This window comes from Perognathus longimembris, chromosome 13 (genome assembly GCF_023159225.1).
Source record: "Perognathus longimembris pacificus isolate PPM17 chromosome 13, ASM2315922v1, whole genome shotgun sequence".
NCBI lineage: Eukaryota > Metazoa > Chordata > Mammalia > Rodentia > Heteromyidae > Perognathus > Perognathus longimembris.
The window spans coordinates 24,996,057-25,010,949 of NC_063173.1; positions in this window are offsets into that span (position 1 = coordinate 24,996,057).

The following is a 14,893-nucleotide window of genomic DNA, read 5'->3' on the forward strand; positions in this document are numbered from 1 at the left end:
TGCTCAGCCCCCAGGTGTCCTGGCTCAGGCCTGTCACTCTAGTGACTCTGAAGGCTGAGCTGGGAGGATGGGAGTTTGAAGCCACCCAGGTTGGAAGTGGCCAGGATGCTCTGTTCTCCATTTACCTACCAACCAAAGGCCAGTGCAACTTCAGCTCAAGTGTAAGGGGTTTCAACTCTTGTACTTTGCAGCTGAAGAGGCTCTGCCCCCCTCCCCCCAATCCCTCCCCTGCATTGCTCTGGTAAACCTTCAATGCCAGCCATGAGCAGAAAAATTAAGGGACAGGGCCCAGGTTCTGAGTTCAAGGCCCAGTTCTGACGCATGTGCATGTGTGTGTACACACACATTCACACACCTGCACACACATACACACAGTCCCAAGGTAGGTTTTGCTTTCATACCTCTGCAATGGTCTGTTTGCCCCTGCAGTCCTTTTCTAGTGTTCACTTTCCCCAGGTGCTGATATTTTAGCTACTCAGATGCAAAGATCTGAAGATACAAGTTCAAAGCCAGCATGTGCCGACAAATCTATAAGAATATTTCCAATTCACCAGCCAAAAGCCAGATGTGAAGGTGTGGCTCAAGTGGTAAAGTGCTAGCCTTGAAAGCAAAAGCCCAAAGTGTGAGGATCTGAGTTTAAGCCCCAAAGCCCACCACAGGCGGACACACACACACACACACACACACACACACACACACACACACACACACACATTCTAAAGTCTCAGCTGAATACACCATCTGGTAAAAGGACATTTCCCACAGCGATCATGTGGCTAAACAAATAAAATAATAATAATAGATTACTCTTTCAGGGATGTGCAAGGTAGCATACTCACCTACCTAATTTCCACAAGAGCTTCATGAAATGTTGGGAAACAGGGGAACAGGTACATTAAAGGATTTGTTCAAGGCCGGACAGCAAGAGATAGGCCTGGGATTCCAGACTAAAGAGGTTTTCACATAGCTCAGGTTTTCCAGGCAGCTCTGCTGTAACCCAGTACCGTGAGAGATCACAGTCTAGATCCTCAAGGGGGGAGAAGGACTCCTATCCTCTCCCTGTCCTTCCTGTAAGCTGGAAAGCTTAGCTAGAGTCTTAAACTCTAAGAGAGAAACCATGGATTGAGCAAGGCAGGACAAGGGAAAGAAAGAAAGGGCTTGTGTTCTAATGCGGCAAGTGCCTGTCAGCTTTAGGATGCATGAGAACGAGAGAAATTTTATGGGACTTTAGCCTTTGTTATTTGTGGAGGAAGTAGTGTTACAGAGATTTATACTGGAAGCTAGCATAAGTTAAAGGATTCTTAGCGTTTAAGAAACAGTTCAATTTCTTTCTTCTAAGTTTTGTAATTTTTGTGGTAGCAATCCTTTAGTTTGTTGACGTGGTTGATTTCTGGGTACTTCATTTTTCTTTGAGGCCACTGTAAACAGAGATGTTCTCCTGACTTCCGTCTCTAGTTTCTCATTATAATTGATTTTATACATTGATTTGCTTTTGTATTGCTAATTTGGTTTTACATATTGCTTCCTAGCTGGAAGTTATTTTTCTATCTGCTTTAGCAGCTTGGAGGTGGAGTCTCTAGGGTCCTGTAAATACAGGATCATGTCAATTAGAAATCGTTTGACTAAATAACAACCAGTACTTGCTAAATTATCCAATTAAGGTTTATATTATGGTCAATTCCTAAGCTACTCATTGCCTGTACAACACTCATTTTGCTGATCACACTAGTTATTTTTAGAAGTTGTGTTCCTGCATGCTTCGTCATTAACCCTGAAGTGTGCTGTCAGTGTATAATGAACAATGCGTGTCAACCTACTGGAATTTTCCACCCCAGTGTCAATTGATCCTTTTCCCCAAGGGGACATCTGCATAAGCCTTGACATTTCACAACCTGCACTTGTCCTACTTCCCTTCACTGATTCCTCTCATCTCAGAGAACACTCCATTAAAGACCTGGGAGAAGGTGTGAGTAGGTTTGTAATACACCTCAGAGCACTCAAATTCCTGCCCCTCTGGTACTTACACCCAGACTTCATATAACTCTTCTAGACACTTAACAAAACTATATAGGATCTCTAAAACACATGTCACTGATTAATGTCACATGAGGGACACTCAAAAATACTTCTAAATATACACTCAATTTGTGAAATATGATTTAGTATGTATGACTATTTTTCCATCTCTTCTAGTGTTTTTTTGTTTTGTTTTGTTTTGTTTTGGCCAGTCCTGGGGCTTGTACTCAGGGCCTGAGCACTGTCCCTGGCTTCTTTTTTTTTTTTTTCTCAAATTTTTATTATCAAACTGACGTACAGAGAGGTTACAGTATCATACGTTGGGCATTGGATACATTTCTTGTACTGTTTGTTGCCTTGTCCCTCATGCCCCCCTCCCTCCCCCCCTTTCCCTCCTCCCCCCTGGTGTTCAGTTCACTTACACCAAACAGTTTTGCAAGTATTGCTTTTGTAGTTATTTCTCTTTTTTTACCCTGTGTCTCTCGAATTTGGTATTCCCTTTGAATTTCCTACTTCCAATACCAGTAAACACGGTTTCCAATATACTCAGATAAGATTACAGAGATAGTGTAGGTACAAACATAGGAAGGTGATACAAAACATTATCTATAATAGAAACTACACATACACATACGACGTTGAAAGTGGTTACAACTGTGATATATCACTTGTTTCCATAACATGGAGTTCATTTCAATTAGCATCATCTTATGTGTTTCTAAGGGTATAGCTATTGGGCCTTGTGAGGCTCTGCTATGGCTTGCCTAAACCTGTACTAATTATTCCCAACAAGGGAGGCCATAGAGTCCATGTTTCTTTGGGTCTGGCTCACTTCACTTAGTATAACTTTTTCCAAGTCCTTCTATTCCTGGCTTCTTTTTGCTCAAGGCTAGCACTCTGCCACTTGAGCCACAGCTCCACTTCTGGCCATTTTCTGTATATGTGGTGCTGGGGAATTGAACCCAGGGCCTCATGTATACGAGGCAAGCACTCTTGCCACTAGGCCATATCCCCAGCCCTCTTCTAGTGGTTTGTACACTGTTGGGACCTCACACAAAGCTGGCATTTTGATCTTTGTGTCTCTCTAAATTCCTACATAGGAGAGAAAATTATTTGCATGGAGAGGTATTGGATCTATGGCACTAGCCCTTGGAGTGGGGTGTATAGTCGGTTTCTTGGATAGTTAAAAGAGTATGATTTAAACAGCAGAGACCTCAAGCTCTGTTGATGGCAAGTAATGGATTTGCTTCTGTTCTCCAGAAATCCTCAACTCTCGATACATTACTTAATCACTGAGATGTTCTATTGTCTCCTTCTTTGCAATGAAAATAATAGTTACCACATTTCAGGATAAAGCTAAGGAATAGAAATTACATATGAATTTCTGAAGCTGACTTTTTGCTTTCAGGAATACCAATGGAGTGATTATGAATGTGGAAGCAACCACACTATCCTTGATGACAGACATGACAAGAACCATGACATCTAACTATAAGCACATCTCTCCAGGAAACTGCGTCATGGAGAAGACAATTCTCCAATGCTTTGGTGCCATCATTGCTGTGATTGGACTGGCAGGAAATGCAGCTGTGATCTGGCTCCTGGGCTTCCGGATTCCAAGAAAGGCCATCTGGGTTTACATTCTAAATCTGGCTGTGGCTGACTTTCTCTCCCTTTGCTTTCAATTTATATATTACCTGCATGAATTCACCAGTTATTTTCTTCATAGCATGGGAGACTATTTCTTTCATGCCTTTCGCTTCCTGTTTTTCTATTTGTATATAGCAGGCCTGGGCTTCCTCAGTGTTATTAGCCTGGAGCGCTGCCTGTCTGTCCTGTGTCCCATCTGGTACAGGTGCCACCGCCCAAGACAAGCATCATCCTTCATGTGTGTGTTGCTCTGGGTCTTACCAGTGCCATTTTCTTCTTTGCTAACTCATTACTGTCCAAGGGTTTCTGTCATTGATTATGGGACTCAGTGTGAGTTAAGTAGACTTTCTGCTGATGGATACTTGCTGCTTCTGTTTGTGATTGTCTCAGGGGCCAGCCTGGCTATGACTGTAAGGATGTTCTGTGGTTCTCGATGGATGTCACTGACCAGGTTGTATGTGACTGTCCTGCTCTCAGTGCTGGTCTACATATTCCGTGGACCGTGCTTTCCAATTTTTTCCTTACTAAAAGTTATGTTTTCTAGTGATATATATCCACCACTTCTACTGTTATCTTAATGAGCTTTTAGATTTACTAGCCTCTGGTAACAGGATTGCCAACCCTGTCATTTACTTCTTTGTGGACTCCTCCAGGCAGGTTCACTGGTTAAGTGTCTTTCAGTCTTCTCTACCGGGGATGCCTTGAACTCCCAGCTTTAAAACAGGCCACTCTTGAAGCTCGCATTCCTGGGATGGGCTATGACACCTGGCATGACTTTATCTATATCAACTTTCTTATGTTGATGATGGCTTTTCTTTTTCAGTGTACATATTTTCTATGTACTTGCTCAAATATATTCTCCCCAAAGAAGTCTCATGCTACTTGAGGTTAAATCTTCTTATATAATTGCACAAAGCATAATGATGTATATACACACTTGAACTCACTGTTGGAATGGAGTCCAACATACCACTACAATTACTCTGGAATTTGTGGTAATTGACAGAACCCCTTTCTAGAACATCTGATGTGCCATGTACTATAGGTTTTGTAGCCACCCTATTACCCCACGGAGGCATTGCTTGGCCTCCTTGCCACTCTCTGTGCATTTAGCATTTCCCTGTATATCCGCTGAGTTCTCTTGTACAGCTCCAGGTCACTCTGTGTTTTCCCCACTCAGGCAGGACACACATGTGTCTGGAGCATCAGATTGCAGGGTTAAAAAATCCACAGTATTTGGGAATTCATGAGTTGTACAATACAACATAATGTAAACATTAACATTTTATTTACTTATGAGAATTAATAGAATAAACATTTTACAAAAAACAGGGCAAAAAGATTCTTTACTATATTCAAATAAATGCACTTACCTTGGTTTTTTCATCTTTGTACAAGATTTGACATTACCATGAAAGCACAATGTGTGTATCACTCTTTATGAACAAAGCACTATAATCTTTTCTAATATTTGCTTAATAATATTTGTTGAGCACATTTTCATTTTAGTTTTGCATAACCAGAGAGAATTATCCTATAAACCACAAAACCCTGTTCATCATCCTCTCATACACAGTAGCTCAATATAGAACACAGAGTAACCAGAGAATACAAAAAATATTGAACCTTGGATCTATACAAAAAATGAAGAAATAAAAAAGCTACATTGTAACTGTGCCAAGTGTTGAAGAGGGGAAAATATCTGCCTTTCCCTGTGTCTGCTAAATAACAAAGATCACCAAACACCCAAGTGGATACAACTGAACACCAGAGCTGCCCAGGAGGGACTCCTGGAAGAGCAAGATGACTAAAGGCCAGGCAACATACCTGGAGCTGGCCCACAGCTAATGAAACCTACTCCAGGCGGTCACGCTGATGGAGTGAGGGAAAAAGGAAGCTGAGCACACATCCCTCTCACTACACAACACAATGACCACCACCCAGCCCAGGAGATACAGATAAACACCATCACTGCCCATGTGGGATTCAGGCAGAGGAAGCTGACCAAATACCACATGCCTATAAAATATTTAAATTACATTTACACACACTCTCCTTTTGACCTTTCAACAGCCTCCATTTGTATTCATGTCGCTTATATTTGTTGGTCTATATTCCTCATAGGACACAGGACATGTGACATTTTTTTATTTGGGGGGAGGGTATATTTTACTTAATATGAAGATCTTCAATTCTATTCACTTTCCTGCACAAAAATAATTTTGTTTTCTTTAATGACTGTACAATTGTGTGTGTATCACAATTTCTTTGTCTATTTCTTGCTTAATGGGTCTGTGAGCTGGGTCCATACTTTTGCCATCATGAATAGTGTTACTATAAACATGGATGTATAGGTGTTTTGATTGCATATTCACATATTCCTTCAGATATATACCCAGATCATATATATATATATATACATACATATATGTATGCGTGTGTGTCTGTATCTGTGTGTATATGTGTGTATACATACATATCAGGATCATATGGTGTTATATTTTGGGGGTTGTTTAGTAATGTCCAATGTGATTTTCATAGTGGCTACACTAAATTAAACTCCTACCAACAGTTTGTAGGAGTTCCTCTTTCATCTTTTCTTCTCAGCATTTTAATTGCATTCAGATGGAATCTCAATTCCATTTTTATCTTCATTTTTTGATCCTTTGCTAGATCCACAAGGCAATAGAAAGAAGAGAAAGGGGCAAAAACAAGAGGGTAGAATCTCAAATGGACTCTATTTGTAGATGATGTGAGATCATACAATTTCCAAAATCTTGAAGTCTCCACACCAAAAATCAATCTTACATCTGATAAGCAATCTCAGTTATATAGCAGGATACAAAACCAACATACAAAACTTACTCATTTTCTGCATACCAATAATGAGAAGGACAAGAAAGAAATGAAGAAAATATTTCAATCATTGAATTTATGAAGCAGGCACTCTTACCACTGAGACACGGCTCAAAATCTATTTTTTTTTTTGCTATGGTTCCTTTTTGACCTAGAGTCTTACTTCCTGCACATAAAAGCACGTGGGCAAGATCCACCTTTGATGATACATTTACACCATAGCTAAGACAACAAGTGCCATCAGCTTTTTCAGATATTTTCCCTCTTCCTCTCTCTCTCTGTTGCTCTCTCTGTGTGTGTGTCTGTTTCTCTCTCTCTCACACTCACACACACACACATCACTTTATCTCATCTCTCTCCCTCCTTTTCAGTTACCTTCAAATATATCAACATAAAATTCTTCTGATTTTCTTTTTGGTCTACTCCCCTTACATACTAGCATATCTACAGTGTGCAACCCAGAGATGCCATGAGAAGGACTTCACATTTAGATGCGATCAGATCCTGCATATCCACCTCCTCTGTTCCAGATGTGTTTGGCTTCAGTCTGTAATACTAGGGGAATTGTGAAGTCCTTGTTTCCTACCTTTAAATGAGATTGAACCATCTCTAACAATATGTGCTCATGAGCATGTACCACCAAAAAAGTCCTATTTTGAGTGAGCATATGTTTATCTTTTACCTTTTGAGGGGTGTAGGGCTCTAGCCTCCTAGGTTTCAGTCCCTGAGGGGAAGATTTTTGTCTCTATTAATCAACTGCCCCCTATGAGTGCTACATATCTATCTAATCTACTCTTGGTCATTTCTATACAGTGGCTGCCACTAATGAATAAATTACTGTCTCATTTTGAAATACATTGGTCAGGTAATTCCAACTATTTCAACTACTACAGTTGATATCAAACTCATCTCAGGCCCTTGATTTCCAAGAGTAGAGACTGGAAGCATTCTCAGAATATACCTGTAGATGGAGGTGTTGCTTTCAAATGAAATGGTTGTCTGTACATTCAATTTACATAGCAAAGCTCATCCTCGGGGAACAATAGAATAGTCAAACATCCATAAAAGGCTAGATTAGATTCTACTCACCTGGTTTGCATTCCAGAAGCTGGAACATGGGCTCTCATTAGACCTGTCCCATTTCCCCCTCTGTGGCAATGATGTAGCTATTCAGTCATAATAGTTTCTAACCTTATAATTGAAGAAGTGGCTGTAGTACACAATAAGAAAACTAAGAGCTGTTTCCCCACTGTCATATTTAACTGGGCCCTCTGTAGTGCTATTTGGATTCCAGCCCCCAGAATGGCTCTTTTCTATATGTAAATAAACATTTTCCCCAAGACCATGTTTTTCTGATTTTTACTTTTTCTTGTCTTTAAGTGATTCAGGACTATTTATTGACAGGCTATCTTTTCCCCAGGATCTATTTTCCATGCCTTGATCATCATATGTGACATAAGCCAATCTCAAAAGTAAGTGGTGAGGCAAGCTTATTTATGGAATCTAGAACTAAAATGATGTTACCTTGCTGCTAATTATTAGAAATGAATAAAGAATGTAAAGGGGTCTGTCTGGAGACATCCCTGGGAGGAAGGAAGGGTAAAAGGAATGGAAAATGAGGGGCAAGAAGGATCAAAGAATGGTATATGTATATGAAGATAGCTATATGACACCACAGAATAGTTTCAAAGAATGGGAAGAAGAAGAGGCCACAGGAATACAAGAAGGTAATAGAGGGGCGAATTTGTTCAAAATACACTGTCATCTGTGGAATTATCACAATGCAATCCCTCATCTGCTATTTCAAAAGTAAAATGAAAAGGGGGAAAGAAGGCACTTAAAGACAACACACACACACACAAGTTTAGTGCATATGTAAAAACAAAAGACCCCAAAATAACCAAAAGCTCGTGAGCAACAAGCACAATACTTATTGGTATTAGATATCCACATGTAGAAGACTGAAGCCAGGAACCCCTGTCTCTCACCTCAACTTAATTCAAACTTGATGAAATATACAAATGTAAAGTGTGAAACTTGAAACTACTTGTGGAAATCATACAGAAGAAACTTAAGGATATCAGAATGGGTAATGCCTGTCTGAACATGAGTCCATTTGCTCAACAAATATGAACAAGAACTGATCAATAAGACTGTATCAAGTCAAAAAGCTTCTCAAAAGCACAGGAAACAAGTACCAAAATCAAGAAACCACTTACGGAATGGGAGAAAATCTTTGCCAGGTATTCATTACATAGGAGATAAACATCCAAAGAATTCCTAATATTAAACAGGAAAATAAACAGTCAATATTTAAATGAACAGACACTTCTCAAAAGTATAAATATCAAACATATGAAGAAATATTCAACATTCTTAGCCATAAATGAAATCCAAACCTAAGCTACATTTAATTACTATCTCATCCCAGTCATCAAGAAAGCAATCAACCACAAATGCTGGCAATGTTGGGGAGAAAGCTATCTTTATACACTGTGGGTAGGAATGTAAGTCAATCCAGCCACGATGGAAATTAATATGGAGGTCTGCACAAAACTAAAATGTAACTACCAAATGTGCTTCCTGTTCTACTCCTGATCATATATTCTAATAATGGAAGTCTCCATACAACAAAGTCTCTTGGACAATTGCAAAGAAGTATACGTTGAAGTATACAAGTTGCGAGACAGAGAGAGCGAGAGAGGGGCTTACAGCTAGAATATTGCCCTGTTTCTCCATAAAGTCTCAGAGCTTTTGAATAATACTAAAACTATTTAAACTTAAGGGAAGGAATTAGCATATTTTCATCAGTACACAGGATAGTTAGACCTAGCTAGACATAATTATGACCTTGTTGATGTATTTTATTTGTATACTAATTATGATTTAATTAGATATGTTTAGTGACAAGGTTTGTGCTTTAGGTGGGTAATCTTGATTGTACTTTATTTATAGACTAATAAGGATATAATGAGATGTGTTTGGTGACAAGTTTTGGGTTTTGGTTGAATAATCTTGACTGTTGACTTGACTGAATTGAGAGAAGCCTGGGAAATTAGTATTGCTCCCTTCCAGGTGTATCTGTGATTAACAGATGAATAGATGAAGGAAATCAGACCCATGCTGAATAAAGACAGCTACATCTACAAGACACGGGAAATGAAAGAGGAAGAAGAAGGAAGGAGCATGGCCACTTGCCCATCCTTCTTGTTCAGCACTGAGTTACAGACAAAATAATGAATGGGCACTTCAGAAGTTCTGAGTGGGAAAGAAAGACTGCATTTGGAAGAGCCAATGTGAGGCAGAAGATTGAGAGGGGCCAAAGAGGAGTAGGAAGGAGAAAAGTATGCTGAAACAGAAAGGCAACAGAACAAAATTAAGAAATAGTTAGCAGCTCCAGCCACATCTTCCCTGGAGGGGAGAGGAAGCTCAATCCTCCACCACAAGATCAGCCAGGAATCCTCTGAGGCAGAACAGGAGACCTAGCTATGGGGCAAATCCATACCTCTGAGAGCCTCAAACCCATGTGGGAGAATTTGCTGGGTCAGTGACTCTCTCAGCATGAAAGGCCAGCATCAGACAAGACTTAAAAGAGGAGAGATTTTGACTTGGGGGCAACTGAGACCTCACAGTGAGAACTCAGGAATAAACCGCCTAGCTTCCACTGGTGGAGAAGGCAGACTACAGTTGCCGGGATAGCTAGGTGGATTTCTATGTCGGCAAAACTTGTAGCCAGGCAGACTGTAGGACTGGCCTGTCCCAGGGGATTTAATAGAATCATCATCCAGGAAATTATGAATCACCACCCACAACATTCAGGTTGCAAACTCACCAGAGGAGGACATAATGTGATGCAAGTTATGACTTGGACAACCAGAGAACATAAGATGGAAGGGCTCAGTGGTTGGGGTTCCTACTTTTCTCAACACAGCAAGCAAAGGTTAAAGCAGCAGTAGGCGCTCAGGCCATGAAGATCCTGAAGACAGGGGTCTCATCCTCCCTGACTTGAGCAAGCCCTAGGGCTAAAGAGAGCAGATGACTGTTTAGCATCCAGGAGCTATTTGATGGCACTTTGGAGTTGCTTGTTCTACTAGAGTCAAGATCTCCAAAAGTGCATAAAACCTGTAGCATACACAATGACCCCCAACATCACCATTTCCACACAATGACAAAAACTTATTTGTGGACTCTGAGAGAATTGAGTCTCTCAGATCTCTGCCAACAGTATAAAATTCACTGCACCATTTGGGTCCATTTTGAGGTGTCTCTCCACAATCATGCTCATAATATTAAAGGGAACTCGCCATTAGGAAGAGTCACGCTTGTGTGCCAAATATTGGGGTAGCAAATTTCATTAAGTAAACACTACTGGACATAAAAGAACAGATAAGCCCCCTCAACACCAAGTTAGTGGAAGATTTTAATACTCTACCAGCAAACACACTATTTCCTTTTCGTTTTTCATCATAAACCCTAAAGCAGATTTATGAGAGCTAAAGAAATATCCTAATCAGAACTGTACTTAAAAAGCCACAAAGGCCTACAAGATACTGTTCTGTAAGTATCTTACAATGGAATGAAAATAATTGGTGTTAAAAAATTAAATCAAAAGATGTAATTTCAAGGAAAAAAAAGAAGTGTACTTAATAATAGCAAAGACAAGATGAGGGATTTTTCTGAGGTTTCCTCAAGTGAAAAGTTCCCCATTAGTTTTTCTACACTAAGCAGAGTACCTCTAAAGGAAAAAGTAATTTTATAGAGGAAATTTAGGCTTCCAAACTTCCATTGCAGAAATCATGCATGATCTCTGAAATATTTAATTCTGGGACCTTTTTATACTTTTGTCTTGCTTTAGTCACTGATGAATGTCATATTTATATAGTGCAAACGAACTTCTAATTGTCCTAATAAAGCCAAATGGAATTTTCTCATTTTCCAGGACATGTATATAGCTGTTTGAGGTGAAATTGTCTATTGTTAGTAGAGAGCACTGTTCAAAATTTATCTATTTCCAGTAGTGTTGTTACCAGTAGGGTCACTCCCTAGCCATGTCTTAATATACTGTCATTAACTATAAGATGTCCCAGGGATATATGTTCATCTGAATTAGGGAAGGCAAGGGGAATGTTAAAATGATGAGACAAAGGTTAAATGGCTAACCAATGCAACAGCAATATTTACAAGGCAATATGCTGTAACCTAACTATACAACTCAAGAGGAGGGAAGTTAGGGACAAGGGGAGGTGGGAGAAAAATGGGGGAGGAAGGTAAGAAGTCTAATTCACCTTCTACTAGCTCCCCAAAGTCCCAGTTTTACAATCATGTCAAGTTTTTCATGTCTTGTTTCTGCATATGAGCAGAAGTGTGTGATAAGAGCTTTCTGAATTCACTTCCCTAATTGAACATTATGCTCTCCAGTTCCATCCATTTGCCTGCAAAGACTATAATGTGGTTTTTCTTTATTGCTGTGTGACATGCCATTGTATACATATACCACATTTTGTTTACCTATTCATGGTTTGTTCAAGACCTAGGCTGAACCCATTGCTTGGCTATTGTGAAAAGTGCTGCAGAAGGCAGGGGTGTGCAGGTATCTCCTCCAGATATATTATGGGACTCAGTGTGAGTTAAGAAGACTTTCTGCTGATGGATACTTGCTGCTTCTGTTTGTGATTGTCTCAGGGTCCAGCCTGGCTATGACTGTAAGGATGTTCGGTAGTTCTCGACGGATGTCACTGAACAGGTTGTATGTGACCGTTCTGCTCTGGGTGCTGGTCTAAACCTTCTGTGGACTGTGCTTTCCAATGTTTTCCTTACTAAAAGTTGTGCCCTCTATTGATATCTACCACTTCTACTATAATCTTACAGAGCTTTTAGATTTATTAGCCTCTGTTAATAGCAGTGAGAACCCTGCGATTTACTTCTTTGTTGGCTCCTTCAGGCAGTGGCACAGGAAGAACCTTAGCAAGTTCTGCAGAGGGCTCTGCAGGCCACTCCTGAAGACAATGAATGCAGAGAAAGCCTTTCTCAGGGGACCCTGAAGATGTCAGCAAGCAGAGTGCAGCCATGAAAAACAACTTCTGCCCTGGTTTTTAGACGTGGCTTTGTGGGTTAGTCTGGCCATTACACAACTGACAGTTACTTGTCCTGTCTCAATCTATTTCTCTGAAATATCTCAATAATTCCTTAGTATCTTCAAATGAATGCAGGTTTTCCAGCTTTTCTCAGAGGTAGTTTTTCGGTAAAAGTAGAATATTTACATAAATATATGTGACCAAAGCTCTGTTACCTTTTCTAATATTTTCTTACTCAGCACTGTTTAGATTTAGTTACACATCAATAGAGAGAATTCTCCTATACACCACAAAACCCAGTTTATAGGGCTGAGAATACAGCTTAGTTCTACAGTGCATACCTAGCATGCACAAAGCCCTGGCTTCAATTCCTCAGCACCACATAAACAGAAAAAGCCAGAACTCACCCTGTGGCTCAGATGCTACAGTGCTAGCCTTGAACAAAAAGAAGCCAAGAACAATGTTCAGGCCCTGAGTCCAAGTCCCAGGACTGGCATCGAAAATATCAGCTTATAATTTTCTTATCCCCAACAGTTTTTCAGACATTTTTCCCTCCATATTTCTGTGGGCATCATAATCTGTAATCTGTTTAAAGCACAGTTGCATGTAGTGAACTTATTCCTGAGAGAATGAGTTTATACTTAATTAGAACATCAGGCTCTTTGGAATATGATATCCTTGAAGACATACTCACACTGAAGATAAAAAGTCCTATTTATTTATATAAAGATTTCTGAAGGTATTTGTCATTGATCTGCTGAAAAGTTCGCCTTTGATTCAGGTAATAAAATTTATGTGCTCTCCTTTTGTGCACTACTGTTAATTTTAGTTCTTACTTGGAGTAATCTAAATTCTAGAAGGATGTAGGACAAGTCCTACTTGAACATTCGTTACAACCCCAGTATTTGTTTTGAGTTAAAATGTGTTGGAAACCATTTAGGAATAGTTGGTGTAAGTATTAGATTCTAGAAGACAATGGCAACTTCAGGAATTTGGACCAATGTTTTGGCTTTTCCTTATGTAGTATTCTGATCACCAGAGACAACAAAGTCAACAGCTCTCAACCAATTGCATTAGGAGTCTTTATTTAGCTATTCACAGCAACTGCTCCCCACCATCAGGATGGTTAAGAACAGCACTGAGATTCGGTAGGGTTGGGTTTCTAAAGGAAGAAAGTTTGTATTCTACAGCAGATGGTCATGTATGACATGCAGGGGTTCAACTCAGAGGAATCAAAGCAAGTCACAAATGGGTTAAGCAAGCCATTTACCAAAGCAGAAATTCACAGTCATACGAACTTCATTTTTAATAATTGTTACCACGTTCCCCTAATAACAACTAAGCAAACATGAGCAGGCAAAAACAATCCAATACTCAATCCTAAGTGGAGCAACCTGACAGTTACCATGGCATTTCTATAATTACTATTATGATTATTTCGATAATTTATTACTATGATCAATTTCACAATTCATTACTATAATTGCTACATCGAAAGAAAGTGGAGCAAAGGCTACATCTATCTTTAAATATCAAACTTTCAGGAACTATTCTCATGGGTATGGGTGCAGTCCTCTAACATGGAGTGGCAAAACTGGAGTTACAATAACAATAACAAATGCTGGAGGGGATGTGGCCAAAAGGGAAACCTACTACATTATTGATGAAAATGAAAACTTGTTCAGCCACTGTTGAAAGTGGTATGGAGGTTCCTGAAAAGGCTAAACATAGAGATCGCCTACAACCCAGCAGCCCCACTCTTGGGCATCTACCAAAAAGTCCACAAACAAGAACACACTAAAGCCACCAGCACAACAAAGTCCGTTGCAACACAATTTGTCATTGCCAAAATATGGAATCAAACCAGATGCTCCTCCGTAGATGAATGGACCAGAAAAATGTGGTACAAATACACAATGGAATTTTATTCCTCTATCAGAAAGAATGACATTTCCCCATTCGTAAGGAAATGGAGGGGCTTGGAAAAAATTACACAAAGTGAAGGGAGCCAGACCCAAAAAATATAGACTCTATAGTTTCCTTCATCGGGAATAATTAGTACAGGTTTAGGCTATTCACAGAAGAGGATAACAAGAGCCCAATAGCTATGCCCTATGAACAGGTAAGATGATGCTGAGTGAAATGAACTCCATGTTATGGAAACAAGTTTTATAACACTGTTGAAATTATTTTCAACATGCCAGGTGAAACCATAGCTTTTCTTTGGTTTCTCTAGTATTACCTTCTTATGGTTGTACTCCAACTATCACTGTATCTCATCTGAGTACGCTGAATAT